General features: G+C 37.4%; 1 pseudogene; it reads right to left on the bottom strand.

The window, feature by feature from the left end:
* Window positions 1-12781: 12781 nt before the first annotated feature.
* On the bottom strand, window positions 12782-14047 carry LOC143664540 (histone-binding protein RBBP4 pseudogene; annotated as a pseudogene).
* Between the last annotated feature and the right edge of the window lie 446 nt (window positions 14048-14493).

Here is a 14493-nt window from a genome sequence, read left to right as displayed (position 1 = left end):
TTCCCTGTAATATTTTCTCACAGATAGCCACATGGTTAAATCCTTCATTTACTTCAATACATTACTTAAATGTCACAATCTCAACTGAAGCTATCCCAACCTCCATATTTATTTACTACAATCCACTCCCTATCCATAAATACCCTTAACTCTATAATGGGTGTTCAATGTCAGCAAAAGAGCACTAGTCTTGAGCACTTATATGCCAAATACCAAGAATCCAATTATACTGTGATGAAAGTGTTAGACCTCCAGAGTTCAGGGTCTTGGTAAGGACACTGAGGAATAAACAAGCAGGCATATCACAGTATGTGGGTGTGTATGTGTCGGTGAGGTGGGGTTGTTAGGAGAATGGGTGCTAATGAGAAGTTAATTTAGTTAAACAAGCACGCAGTGAATCCAGGGAAAGCCTAGTGAAAGTGGTGGTTTTGAAACCTGAAGACTAAGTAAAAGTGAAAGAATGACAAGGATTTAATCATAGAGAAGGCAGTGTTTTAGTTTGCTAAAGCTGCCAGAACATAACATAACAGAAATGGGTTGGCTTTTATAAAGGAAATTTATTAAATTGTAAGTTTACTGTTCTAAGGCCATAGAGATGTCCAACCTAAGGTATGCAGAGAAAGATACCTTGACTCAAATGAGGTCAATGGGTCCAGAACACCTCTGTCAGCTGAGAAGGCAAATAGTTGGCATCTACTGGTCCTTTGGTTTTTTTGTTAACAAACAGCAACTTGGGGGCATTTACTTTGGGCATCTCTAAATGTCTGGGTCTTGTGTTGGCCCTGATCTTTCTCCAAAATGTTGCTTCTTTTAAAGAACTTCAGTAAACTGATCAAGAGACACTTTAAATGGGCCGAGTCACAGCTCTGTCTATTCAAAAGCTCACACCTATAATTGAGTCGATTATATCTCCATGGAAACAATCTAATGAAAGGGTTCCACTGTAAACAATATTGAATAAAGATTAAGAGAACATGGCTTTTCTGGGGTTCATAACATTTTCAATCCAGAGCAGCCATGAAAATTGAGCAGTGAGGGCCTGGAAGATGTTCACTGTGTCTGGGTTCTAGAGTTCAAATGCCAGCACAGTGAGGAGAAGGCTGGAGTTGGAAGACAGGGACCAGGATGAAGAGGGCCTCATAGGCAACATTAAGGTGTTTGGACTTAAAATCTGTGCCTTCTCTGACAGTTCTGGCTTATGTGTATCCACCTTAGTGAACTCTCCAGAGTGTCATGGCCAACAATGACAGTCAGTATGCCACTAAAATATCAGTACTCTATTAGGAGGTGGGAGTTAGTTTCTCTCCCCCTTCCCCCAATTCTTCAAACACATATCTACTGTCTGGTGCCAACAGCTGTTATAATGATCCCAAAGGAGAGCCTCTTTGTGCTTCCACATTTCAGAATAATTTTCTGCGTGAGATACTTTTTCATTTTCTTTTTGATAACCTGCCATTCTGTGCTTGGTCATGAATATGGGATGTACAATGTCTCAGATGTATATTATTGTCTATTACTTGCCCAGGTCTCTCCATGCCTCTTGACTATCAAAACCATTTTTTTTTACCCTTTCTTTCTCCCTCTGATTACCCACATTTCCTCAAAATTCAGAAAGCAATCCTTTTTTTTTTTTTTTTAGTATTGCTTTAAAAGTTCGAATAAACTAGTAGCTTTTCTAGTTCTTACATTTCCATTTCATTATCATGCCTTGACTTCTGTGGTTAGGCATGTACTCCAGCTGGTAAACCTCAGAGAAGAGATGGAACAAAGGAAGTGGGGGAGGATAGATTAGACATATAGTTTATCAAAATGTAAGTGCTAGTAGCTCGATTGTTTAAAATATATAAAAGATGGCATTTTAATGGATTGGCTTTTTAGAATATTTGCAATAATTTATCTTTCAAACCAGGAAAGGGACAATAGTTAAAATGAAGAAATTCAAAGGGCACAACTCAGATAGATGGTTTAATACTTTGGAACATGATCTAGTTTGCTAGCTTCTAGAATGCAAAACACCAGAGACAGATTGGCTTTCAATAAAAGGGAATTTATATAGTTGACATATAGTTCTTCAGAGGAAAGGCAGCTAACCTTCAACTAAGGTTCTTTCTTATGTGGTAAGGCACAGGACACTCTCTGCAGGCCTTCTCTCCAGGCCTCTGATTCCAACATCTTTCCCCGGGGTTATTCCTTTCTGCATCTCCAAAGGCCTGGGCTGAGCTATCAGTGCTGAGATGAGGTATACTGAGCTGCTTGGGCTGTGCTACATTAAGCTCTCTTATTTAAGCACCAGCCAATTAAATCAGACATCATTCACTGCAGCAGGCACGCCTCCTAGCCGACTGCAGATGTAATCAACAACAGATGAGGTTCACATGCCGTTGGCTCATGTTCACAGCAATAGAACTAGGCACCTGCACCTGGCCAAGTTGACACCTGAATCTAACTACCACACATGGTATGGGAAAGCACTATTTTACAAGCTAACACAATTTCTGTGCTTACAAGGAAGGCCATGAAAGGAAAAGAAAAAGCTAGGAACTGCTTTCTTTTTTAGAAGACCAGGAGCCAATGGAGCAATTCACCTTTGATCCCCTCCACCATAGGAGGAATTTCAGAAGAAGAATGGATTGTTTCTGATCATGGAAGGGATTTTTAAAGATGCCCAGGCACAGTGCTGATTTCCTTCTGATTGGCTTTTCTAGAGACTTGTCCAGATTCAGCAAATTTTCATTAATAGACAACCTGAACACTAAGCACAATGCAAAATATTTTCAAAAATATTTTTATAACTGCCCTATGAGGTAGACATTTGGTAAGCTAATCTTCCTCCTTTTCTCCTCCCTTCCTTCCTTCTAATACCAATAGTTCACCTCTTAAGTACCAAGACCTGGGTCACTGATAACAAGAATCTCAAGGTATTGCCCCTACCCTCAGGGGGATTGTGTTCTAGTGTGAGAGACAGACTTTGCTGGAGATGAAGATTGCTTCTGATATCCTGGATGGATAAGCCCTTGCATGTGGGGGAGTCTGTGGCATTAGGAAGCCCATTCAACCTGTTCTCCCAGAACACTGAGCCTATACTGATTTTTCCTTCTTGTATTCATTTTAATTCTTTTGCCTTTATTTCTCCTGAGAGCCTCCAAGATGTTCCCTAAAAAAAAAAAAAAGGCTCAGATTTACATCTCTCTTTCTTGTTTCCTGTTCCCAAAGGAGTTGATTTAGAGTAGTGGCAGTGAATCTCCTCAAATAAATATCTGGGTTTCCCAAACCATTTTGTAGTTCCACAGCTTTCTGAACCTTCAAGTGTTAAAGGACAGGGCAATAATCCGAGGGGTTTGTATGATCTTGACATTGTGGAATTTTTTTTTTCTTTTTGGATTTTTACAGAAGCTGTTAGGGAAAGCAGAGGCTTCCCAAGTTATTTTGGGACCAATGGTTTTGCTTTCCTGTGCATTTTCCTTATATTTATCATTTGCTCCTACTTATCATTTCCTCTTATTTACTATTTTCTCATATTTATCATCATGTCCTCATACTTGTTACTATTTTCTCTCAATTGGTTCAGATGGCTTATTCCTCTGAACCATCACTTAACTGTTAATGTCAACAGGAACAACACCTCATGATAAAAGTAAGCCAAATTTATAGTGGGTCCCATCCAGATACAAGCTTGTGCAAAACCATAAGCATGATCATACTGATATACCCCATCCCCATGCTGGTGCAGCCACTTCTTTCCCTGGGAGAAAGAAGTAGAAGGTTGGGAAAGAGGGATAAGGGATGAAAGGGCAGAGGGAATCAATAAATAGGAGGACAAGTCTGCAGCAGCTACATTAACTTGAGACTAGTCTCTAGTCTGCTAGAACCAGTGAACAGGAGCTCCTTCGGAAGCTGTCCTGAGTATTAGTGAACATTACTAGGTCAAACCTAGTAATCTAGGTTATCTGGACTGACTCTGCTTTCTTTTGCTTGGTGACATCACTCCTAACCCTAGTAGTGAACGTCATTGTAACTGAGCCAATACCTCCCAGGATTTTCAGGAGAAGAGTAAAGTAGGTCTTCATGGTTAGTAAGAGGATGGGCTCTCATTTGACACTGCATTAAATCCCATTTGACTAGTTACCATGAATCTCACCTCCTCAAATAATTGGATTGGCAGTACCTTCTGCTCTTTGGTATATTATATATTTATTCCCTGTCACAGATTAAGAGACATGTGATTGCTCAGTATCCATTGGTGATACATGTATCATAGGATCTAGCCCCTCATTATTCACCTTCTACAGTGAAGTCACAGCATCTAGATATTTAATTCATGGGCAAATGTTAAACTGGACTCTTGAGTGGTAGAGCTGTCAATTAAACCTACCTTCAGCACTATATATTTATAGCATGTACCATATAGAGTTATAAACCCTGTGGATCAATAAGAGCACACTGCTAGGGATTTGATAGTTACCTTAAAGTTATACTGATTTGAATGTCCAGGAATCTTCATTTCTAGTCTTGTTCAGAGTTTCTTTCTTTCACTTATGCATAAGAATTGCTGTGTGTGATGGGCTGTGCAAGCCAACAAAATGCTACCATATGAGTGATTTACAGGATTTCAAAGGTAGTTGTTTTTCTAGTTGATTCTCATATGATCAGTATTGGGATTCTCTAGGAAAACAGAACCAACAGGAGATATTTGTAAATATTATGAGATTTTATACAAATGTTTCTACACAACTGTGGGGATGCACAAGTCCAATTTCCACAGAGCAGGTTGCAAGCTGGCAACTCTGACGAAGATTTTTGATGAATTCCAGGACAAGCTAGCTGGCTGAAGTAGAAATGAAAGTTCTCGTTTCTGACTGCTGAAGTCATCACTTCTTCTTTTAAAGCCTTTATCTTATTGGAAAAAATGTGTCTCATTGTTGAAGATACTCTCCTTAGTTGACTCTAGGTGTAATCAGTCATAAATGAGTTAGAGAAATACATAAATATACACTTGGCAATAGGGAATTATCTTTGCTCTTGCAAGGTCAGTCTGTTTCCATTCAAATTATCTGTGATCAGTGCAGATAGTCCTGGTTGGTTTAATGTTTTATTTGCAAAAATACTTTCTGCAGTGGTTTAGGCTTAAGCTAATTTTTCTAAGTAGCAATTACATGGCTACAGCCAATTACAAAGGTTGTGATGATAAATATGTTAGTGTGAAAAACATTGCATAAGACATCAGAATATCTGCATTCTACTTTGGCTCTCGCAGTAACATGCTTATTTGACCTGAGTGAGTTCCTTCCTATTTCCAGGCCTCAGCTGCCTTAGCTATACAATAAAAAGAACATGCCAGTGATTTTCTTACATTTCCACTAAAGTACCTCCTAAATCAGTGATTCTCAATGCTGTTTCAGATTAAAATGGCTTTAATTTAAAAAAACAAACAAACAAACAAACAAAAAACAAAATAAAGGCAAAAACAAAAACCTGATGCCCTGGCACTTTGTTTAAAGAAACTGATTCCAATATGTTCAAGGTGGGGGCTGGGATCCCTGTGCATCAAATGCTATAATTTAAAGCACTTCAGTTTCTAAATTCGCATTCTAATGTGCCTCCAGATTAGGAACCACTGTCCTAAATACAGGAATGAGCATATACTTCAGTAGGGTATGGGGCATAGTCTGAAGCAGTCCAATGCAATATTTAAATTTCCTTGAAGCATCACAGTATATCTTAAAATTAGCATGCAGTTTTTTCTTTTTATTAAAAAAAATTCCAATGGTTATTTTGCTATAAAAAAAAGTACATTTTAAAGTTCTCACTGTTTATCACAATTGCTTTTCTAGAATAATGTGCATTGTTTCCCTTGCAGCTTAGTATGTCCACTGATTCACTGCTGGAACACATGCATTCCAGATTGAGAAACAGAGTTTTTAATAGCTGAGAACAGTTCTAACTCAGATACCTATTAAGCACGATTTGGTGCTGGGCACATATTGCCCAATTTTAAATGTATGGTTTGTATCCCCTAGATTTCACATACACAGTAGCATTTATATTGCCCATGCCCACACAGCAAAATGAAGTATTGAAAAATTACTTTAATTAATGCATCATTAACTTTCAGCTGCTAGCAGATAAAATAGCATTGATCTTATTACATTAAGTATCATACTATTAAAAGCTAACCCTATAGAAATATAGGATTCAGTAAAAGCTTTGGCAGCTTTGATGATATCTAAAAAGGTGTTCAAAGTTTCTAACTCTTATCACCCCGCTTGCCTAGTTTATTGGAGAATTTTTTAAATAAATAAGCAAGTGAACAGGATAAGAAAGATAAAACCAGAAAGGAGGAAGAGGAAAGGAAAGATTTACTTATAGGTGTTAGTTAGCAACACAGTACACAGGAAAAAGAAAAATAAAAGATGCACAGACTCTACAAGCATTGAACACAATGTTGCATGCAAAAGACTTAGGAGAAAAAAGCATATGACAAGTGTTCTAGTTTGCTAGCTGCTGGAATGCAACACACCAGAGACGGATTGGCTTTTAATAAAAGGGGATTTATTTTGTTGGTTCTTCAGAGGAAAGGCAGCTAACTTTCCACTGAGGTTCTTTCTTACGTGGAAGGCACAGGATGGTCTCTGCTGGTCTTCTCTCCAGGCCCCTGAGTTCCAACAACTTTCCCCGGGGTAATTTCTTTCTCCATCTCCAAGGGCCCGGGCTGAGCTGCAAGTGCTGAGATGAGGAATGCCAAGCTGCTAGCAGTGCTATGTTGCAATCTCCCATTTAAGTACCAGCCAATTAAGTCAGACCTCACTCATTGCAGCAGACACACCTCCTAGCTGACTGCAGATGTAATTGGCAACAGATGAGGTTCACGCACCATTGGCTTATGTCCTCAGCAACAAGACTAGGTATGCTCACCTGGCCAAGTTGACAACTGAATCTAACACAACAAGAGATACATTAAATAACGCTTCTTTAATGTTTCTTGAGAGATATAAAGAATTGTTTTTTAAAATTAATTTTCACTGGACTATTCTCTGACAGTTACATGGAGGTATAGACTAAACTACGTATCAGTGAATTTGTATGAGTAAGCGTATCAAATTGAAGGAAACATAATTCAAGGCCAATGGTATATAGATTTTGAAGGTGCAGGGGAATTCAAAATATTGACTCTAGGGAGTGTACAAGTCTAAAAATAAATTCTGGATTTAGAGTTGAGGTTGTTTGTTCTCTGCGTCCACAATGAGATTAGCAGCTTCCAAGGGAAAGGCACAGTGAATTAGCCAAGTAAACAGAGATGACTGAGAGTTCTTGGAGGCATGCTAAACCACTGACTCTCCTCAATTGGCCACTGTCCTATCAGTGGGGTCACACAGCAGCCACAGCTGGTAGTCTTGGGAAAAACAACAAAACCAGAACAAACAGAAAACTCTGACATTTGTGCCATCTATGTTTGCCAGTCCTGAACTCTGCCATGGTTTTTCTCAAAAAAAAAAAAAAAAGTTTCCTCTAACAATTCCGTTCTCTGTTCTGCTCAAACATATTTTAGTTTTGTGTTCTGTTGAAAATTCCAAACTGTGATACAGTTCTAATAGAAAAAGAATTGTCAGGGAATATGGAGGTAAAAGGAATTAGAATTTTTTTTAAAAAAGCAGTAGGAGAGAGTGGGAATGGTTAGCAATAGCTTGATGGGCACAGAGTTTGTGCATGGGTTGATGAAAATCAATGGTAAGCAATGGCAGTGATGATTGAACAGGATTGTTCAATATAATATAATATATGAGATTAATTATATACCTGGTAGTGGTTAAAATTGGAAATTCCAAAATAAAACTTTTTAATAAAATGTTTAAATGTTGCATAGACTAGATGGAGAGGCTCATTTCTAGAGAGAAGGCCATGAGTTTCACATCAAACAATGTGTTGTTGATATATTTGAAGTAGCCACAGTACAGATCTGTCCTTCTATTATGAGATACTGATATTATCTGGCACTCCCAGACATGTCATAACTGGAGTCTCCTAACATAATCTTCAAAATGTCAAGGTCTCAATTGAAAATCTTTGGTCATATCAAGAATCAAGAAGATCTCAAATGAATGCAAGAAGTGAACAAAGCATGTCACTACTAAGGTGACAAACATGTAAGAATTATCAATACAAAAGTATTAAAGTAGTCATTGTAAAAATTCTTCAATGGACACTTATAAACATGTTTTAAATAAATGGAAAAAATAATCAGGTCTCAGCAAAGAAATATGACATGAGGAAGAATCAAATGGAAATTTTTAAACTTAAATATACAATATTAAAAAAAATCAGAAAAACCTCACTCATGGGCTCAATAGCAAATGGAGAGGACAAAGATAAGAATCAGTGAACTTGAAGATAAAATAATAGAAATTAACTAATAGGAAACAAGGAGAAAATAGAGTGGGAAAAAATGAACAGAGCTTAAGGAAGGAGAGAAGAAAGAAAGAAGGGCTGAAAAAAGTACTCAAAGAAATAATGGCAGGAGACTCAAATTTGGTAAAATATATGAACATATAGCTTTAAGACAAGGTAGCAATCCCAGTGTATATACACAAAACATTATAGCTGAAAAATATATGAAGCGAAAACTGTTAGAGCCAAAAGAAGAATAGACAAATCCACAGTAGTAATTGGAAACTTTACCACCCATCCTTCAACAATTGGTAGAACAAATAGAAAGTCTGCAAGAGTTGCACACCACCACCACCACCCAACAGGATCTAATCAATATTTATAGGAAACTCCATCCACAACAGCAGAATGCACACACTTTTTAAATCCCTACAAGGAGCACGTTCCAAGATGGACCATATATCCTGGACCACAAAACAAACCTGAACAAATTTAAAAATGTAAGTCATATAGAGTGTGTTCTCCAACCACAATGAAACCAAGCTAGAAATCATTCAAAACCAGATAACAGCAATATATCCGAACACTTGTAAACCAAACAGCACAGTTCTAAATAATCCATATGTCAAAAAAGGAAGTCTCAAGGGAACTAAAAAAGTACATTATGAATAAAAGTAAAAATGAAAAGAAAATATCAAAATTTGGGAGACATTGCTGAAGCTATGCCTAAAGGGAAAATTATAGCACAAATTACATGCATTAGGTAAAAAGGGACATCTCATATCAACAATCTAAGTTCTACCTCAAGAACATAGAAAAAAAAAAAAAGCAAATTTAACCCAAAATAAATAGAAGGAAAGAAAAATACAGACCAATGAAATTAAAAACAGAAAAACAGAAGAGAAACGCAGCAAAACAAAGTGCTAGTTCTTTGAAAAGATCAATACAATGTATAAACTTCTAGAAACACTGAGAAGAAAAAGAAACAACAATTTACCAATATCAGGAATTGAAAAGAGGGTATCATTATAGTTCCTGTATGTACCGAAAGGATATAAGAAATATTATCAACAGTTCTACACTCATAAATTCTGCACACAACTTATATGAAACAAATTCCTTGAAACTACCACAACTCTCTCAATAGGAAATAGAAATTTTGAATAGCCTATAATTGTTAGAGAAACTGAATTTATAATTTAAAGTTCCTGAAATAAATTTCTAATCACATATTTTATTGGAGAATTTTACCAAATGTTTCAAGAAAATATTAACATTGTTGCTTCCAGAAAATAGAAAAAAATGTATTTTCCAATTAATTTTATGAAGCTAGTATTACCAAAAATAGTAAAAAATAAAAAAAGGAAAGAAAAGAAACAGAGAAATAAAGCAAGAAAAAAAACCAAAAACACTATACAGGCTAATGTTTCTAGGACTGTATGGATCCAGATTTTCTTAGCAAAATATTCACAAATATAATTCAGCAAAATACAAAAGTAATCATACCATGACCAAGTGGACTTTTAATCTAAGGATGAAGACTGGTTCAATATTAGAAAAGTAATCACTGTAATCCACCATATTAACATGCTAAAGAAGAAAAATTGCATGATCATATCCATTGTAGAAAAGCATTTGACAAAATTCAATAGTCACTCATGATAAAGCTCTCAGAAACAAAGGAATAGAGAGGAAATTCCTCAGGTCCTAATAATTTTTCCAATATAACATTTCCCACATCCTTAATACATTCTAGTTTCTCATACAATTTTAAATTTCCATGCATCACCATAATGTTAACAATGTCGGGAAGCCTTTGTTCATGTGTGGCTGGGAGGCGATATAAGGGACTGAAGGTCATGATCATTGAGTTTGGGCTTGTGTTTGATTTCTAGGTCTGCCATTTATTAGCTTTGAGAACTTTAGGCTACATTTCTTCATTTGCTAGAAGTAGATAATATTCTGGCATATTTTTGTGAGGATGAAAATTATAAAGATATATTTTTGTTCTTGGGTGCTCATCAAAGCATCTGCCTCTAGTAACCATGAAAGAATAGAAACTATTATAACCAGCATTAGCTACCCAATGACTTTCAAGTTGTATCTCACCATCTGTTCAGGGTTGACTCAAGTCCTCCACAAAAGACATGTTCAGATCCGAACCCATGTCCTGTGGGTGTGAACCTATTTGTGAGTAGGGATTTTGAAGTGTTATTAGTTAAGATGTGGCCAAACTGAATGAGGGCAGGCTTAATCCACCAGGACTGAAATCCTTATAAGCAAAGAAAATTGGATAAGTACAGGAAGCTTCAGGGAGTAGCCAGAAGCTGGAAGTCAACAGAACCTGGAAGAGGAGAAATCACTACCAAGTGCATTTCCATGTGACAGAAAACCAATGACCTCCAAAGACTGTGAGCCAGCCAGAAGATACTGTCTGTGGAAGGAAGTAAGCTTTCTACCTCTGAAACCGTGAGCCAATAAATTTCTGGTTTTATGTCTATCTGTTAGATAGTATTTGTTACAGCATTCAAGAAATTAAAACAGTCTTCGGTATGAAAAAATGAGGTGTTATTAAGGCAAACACCTAAAATGTGGGAATGGCTTTGAAACTGAGTAATGAGTAAAGGCTGGAAGAATGGTGAGGGTTCAAAAATGAGTGACAGCTGTGGAGAAAGTTTGCATCATCGAAGAGAACACATAATTCATCATGACAGAATGTTGGTAGAAATACATTAAATCACTTCTAGTGAAGCCTTAGAAGGAAATGATGAGTATGTCATTGGAAATTGGAAGAAAGATGAACCTTGTTACAAAGTGCCAGAAAACTTTGTGAAATTGAATTCTGATATTGGATGGAAGGCAGAACTTGAAAGCAATGAACTTGGATATTTAGCTGAAGAGATTTCCAAGCTAAATGTGGGAGGTGCAGCCTATTTTCTCCTTGTAGCTTGTGGGAAAATAAGAGAGCAAAGAAACTGAGGGTTACACTGTTAACACAAAGAAATTAGCAGTTAATAACTTGGAAAGTTATCAACCTATCCAGATAAAGTGTCTGAGCCTGAGGCCAAAAGATCTATCAGGGACTTCCCTGAGATTCTGGGAAGCTAGAACACCTTTCATCAGAAAAAATTTGTTGAGAACATCCCCAAATGTAAGCATATTCATTGCTTATAAGTTTCATACAGTTATTAGTCTACAAATATATTATGTACGTAAACAAAAATTTAAATACAAAAGGAATAGATAAAATTGACGAGTTCTAGTACTCCAGATCTTTCCCAGTGGCTGTACTTGGGCACCTCAATTTGGAGACCACTGGGTGAGCAACATCACTCAGAGGCTACCTATCCTTTAAAGCTCAGCTAAAGTCCCGCCTTCTCTAGGAAACCTCTGCTAATCATATCAGTTCCCAGAGAAAGCTCCCTTTACTGAACCCTTATAATTCTGAGAATCTTATTTTATAGGCATAATATACTTTCTTTTTCCTGTAGAAGAGCAATTTATTGCATTATAAGCACTTACACAATTAGTCATGGAGAAAAACAGTCCTGCTGGAAAAAACAGGTCACTCAAAACAGAGATGGTATCAAATTAGTGGTGAAGGACTAACTCCTCAAAAAAAAGCACAAATTCTTACTCAGATTAATTTTATTTAATATTAAAAACAAATATCAGCTACTGAGTCATTCTTCTCAACTTAACTGGGCAGTCTACCTATGGTATAACTGAGGTAAAAACACACATCTTTAAACTTGGTGGTCTCAAGTTTAAAAAAATAATCATTTCACAGAAAGGAAAGAAATGATATGGAACAGCTCAATAAATATACTAATGAACAAAAATATATGGGGAAAAATGAACATGTAAAATACAGTTTTGACTTAACTGAAGAAACTGAGAGGAGGCTGTTCTACATAGAAAAATGTGCATCTTAGAAAGTCAGGTATGACCATTTTAAAGTAGGAATCTATATGACTTGAATCTCTCCCCTATTTCCTGAATAGACACATCTTGCAGTATTATACTTCATGGCTCAGAGGCCCACCCACTGTGGGTCTACTCCTTATTCACTCTAACCTTAAGTAAGTCTGAAAAACTTGGAAATATAGCATAAGAAGCAAAATGACCATACACATATATTCCCCTTTCTGTACCTACTTTAGACCTGGGTTTGATTCTAGAAAATTCCTGAAGAAAATTTAAATATAACTTTGTGGCTTTGATGGATCAGGTCCCCCAGTTAATACTTAGAAAACATCCAATGTTGGGACTAAAAGTATTGTTGATGGTAAGCAATAGAGGGATAGCCGAACAAAGTTTGGATCTCAGAACCAGTATTAAATCAATCTCAGGGTTGAGAGGAAAGAGGGGGAGTTTAAAATCACAAGTGCAGACATATCTAGGTTCCTTGTCCTTCTGGATCCACACTTCCTTCAGGGTCTTCATCTTTATGAATGCTCTCTTCCATCTGCCATAGTTGCATGATATTGTCTTCTGATACAGAACAAATCACCAAGGTTCATTGGGATTCCAGGAGAAATCAGATATCTTGGCTGTGTGACCACCATGAATAAACAAGTCTGGTGGCCCAACGCCTGCATCTTCTGGAGACTTTTCCTCTCCAGTTTTACTTAAATCACAGATATTCAGTCTATGATCAATACCACTGGAAGCTAAAATAGTTTCATTGTGAGGTGATCACTGAACGTGGAATATCTCATCCTTATGTGATTCAACAGAATGCAACTTGAGTTTCAGATTTCTCAGATCCCAGAAGGCAGCAGTCTTGTCATCTGATCTTATGGCAAAAATGAACTCACTCTAAGGTCTGAAAGACTCAGTTCACTTCAGCATGTGAACATCAACTGAGTGTCTTGGTTTGGAAGTATTGTTTGAACAAGTATCCCAGATTATAAGTTTCTGATCATCAGCAACTGACCCAAACAGGGACTCATGAAGCAGATGCCAGGAAACATCTTCTACTGCAGCTGTTTGCCCAGTAAAGATGGTCTTCATATCCACCACTTCTCCTTCCTTTGGAATGGCACTGATGTCCTATAAGCAGATGGCATGATCATCTGAAACACTGAGGCCCACCGAGATTTCGGTTCCAAGAAAGCCCATAGCCTTCCTCTGATGTCCACAAAGATGCTAGTCTGGATTGCACTCTCTAGGAGGGTCTGGTTTAGAAGGGTGTTTCATGTAATCAAAAACAAGAACATCACTGGATGGAGTCTTTGTTGCAGTGATGCCAGGCTTCTGGTTCATATAATGGGGCCTGTTCACTTCGCCTTAATGGTTGATCTCCACCTTAATGGTTGATCTTGATTTCTATTTCAAATTTTCCACTAACTGAGCCATAACCTCCAGATAATCCTTTCTCATGGCGTAGTGCAGTGCATCAAACTCAGCATCATCACTAGGGAGCTGTACACTGGCTATCTGTTCATCCCAAGTGTGTGTCCCAAGGACAGATTGACAAATGCTGAAATCTTTTCCTTCTGGTCTGGTTATATCTGGAAGTCACTGCGCCCTGAGGCTAGGCCATTCCAGAGCATGGGCCATGACCAAATCATAAAGACAAGAGTGTTTTTTTCCATGTGTTGTAGTCCTTGTTGGCCACATGTTCTTCCACTGCATCATCAAAGGCTGCTTTGAAGGTCATGGTGGACAGGCAAGCCGGGGGCAGGGGCAGGGCGGTTCATGGAATTGACAGCCCATAATATGCTTTCTTAATTATCATGATAACCATATGCCTGCCATGGCCCCTGCTATAAATGTGCTTTCAAAAGTACATTTAAAAACCTGAAGATTTCAGTACTTGGCAGAGGAATATGGGAAGGAAAATGTTACACATGCTCACAAAGATTAAAAAAAACATTAAAAATGTAGAGGTCAAGTGAATAGGAAATGGGTGAGATTTTATTCTGGGATGTGAGGGTTATAAATGGGGAGTCCATAGGGCAAATTCAGTCTACAGGTATGGTATGTGGTCAACACAGTGCTTTGTGTTTGTCTTACTTTAACACCTTAACCCAGACATGTACTTTCCCTGTTGGACATAGTTCTAGTTCCATCATTCCTAATTTTAATAATACCTGGTTTTTTACA

The sequence above is a fragment of the Tamandua tetradactyla genome, chromosome 20 (genome assembly GCF_023851605.1).
Source record: "Tamandua tetradactyla isolate mTamTet1 chromosome 20, mTamTet1.pri, whole genome shotgun sequence".
Taxonomy (NCBI): Eukaryota; Metazoa; Chordata; class Mammalia; order Pilosa; family Myrmecophagidae; genus Tamandua; species Tamandua tetradactyla.
The sequence above is the reverse complement of the archived record's forward strand: the minus strand, read 5'-3'. Positions and strand labels throughout refer to the sequence as shown.